The sequence below is a fragment of the Periplaneta americana genome, chromosome 4, assembly GCF_040183065.1.
Source record: "Periplaneta americana isolate PAMFEO1 chromosome 4, P.americana_PAMFEO1_priV1, whole genome shotgun sequence".
Classification (NCBI taxonomy): Eukaryota; Metazoa; Arthropoda; class Insecta; order Blattodea; family Blattidae; genus Periplaneta; species Periplaneta americana.
The window spans coordinates 28,218,010-28,219,620 of record NC_091120.1 but is presented as its reverse complement, the minus strand read 5'-3'; positions in this window follow the sequence as shown (position 1 = coordinate 28,219,620).

Here is a 1,611-nt window from a genome sequence, read left to right as displayed (position 1 = left end):
CCATGAATCTACTATAAGCCTAATGTCCATTGTAATGTGTGTGGCAGACAGTCTCCGGTAAGATTTACTATGTAATATTGGAGCCTATTTTATAAACACATTAATAATATTACAGTTCTGAAGTCTGATTAGTGTATTATTTATCTAGTCAGCGATGTATGCAATGGAGAGGGAAAGGAACTGGCCACCCTATCCCATTATCTCCTGCCTAGTTGCCTCTTGAGTGATGCCTTGTTGGTGTCACTTGTGGGGTCCAACCCTATCTTCGGATAGTTGACTAAACAATAACAATGTTACTGAACTCACAAAAATAATTGTATTATTTGACTGAATTCTATTTCATTAACATTCCACACAACTTATAAAATACGCGCACTAATATTAGTATTTCACTAGTCAGCTGATTTTACATGCAGTTGAAGTCTGGTTTCAATATGTTTGGGAGTGTAACGTTGGTAGGATTAAGAAACTGTTTCAGGTTAAGTTTGATAAGCATCCTGAAGTAGGCGGTATTGGTCCTTTAGAGTTTTTTTACGATATTCTCTCTTATCAAAGAACAAGGATGTTTTTAATGAAGATTCTCCACGAGCATCGGCCATTTTAACAGCACTAATATAATAAAACAGTAGCGATCATCTTCTTTTCTTTCCTAGCAGTAATACCAACCGAAAATTAAAGACCTGCTTCGACTGCATCATCCATTTGCGGAGATGGCTTCCCAATTAGTAAATATGCTTGATGAAATATACAAAGCAGCGAAAACTGTTCAACATATGTAGGAAAATAGACATCTGAAGAACAAAGATGTTTCTTAATGAAGATTGTTCACGAGCATCGGCCATTTTAATAGCAATAACACAATAAAACACTAGCGATCGTCTTCTTTTCTTTCCTAGCAGTAATACCAACCATATTCTACTACAGTTTAACTTAACCGAGAGACTGTAATACGGTGCATTGAGCTGAACTCTCGGTTAGGTTTAACTTCGGCTTAACTTAATCTTTACAGTAACTGTTTTTATAATACCGGGTCTAAATCACGGCACTCGCGACTCCCAAATATATCGGCCGGAAGCCGCCACTGTCCCTACTGCTACTAATGCCGAAAAAGTGCTACGAAAATTAAAGATGCTGCTTCGACTGCATCATCCATTTGCGGAGATGGCTTCCCAATTAGTAAATATGCTTGACTATTACACTCTTACTACGTCATACTACTTTTGACCAATAAAACGGTACGAAAGGACGTATTTCAACCAATCATGGCTGCTTATCGCACAATTTTATCCCGTCCCTAGCATTTGTTTAATTTTATCGCGTCCCTAGCATTTGTTTAATTTTATCGCGTCCCTAGCATTTGTTTCTTTGTTTGCCAACATTTGAAACTGCTGTGGTCTGGACGTCAAAAAATATATATCATCTGTCAAGTGACGTTGATTACTGGGATCCGGATAATTGAAGTGGAATGTTGCTTTTTAATAAAAATGAAACTGAATCAACAAAGCCTTCTTGACTAGTATCATTGCCATCGGGTTTAACAGATCGAGAACTTCTCGACGAGAAGGCACTGCTCACTACTGCCATCTAGCATGTATCTAGCGTAATATTTGT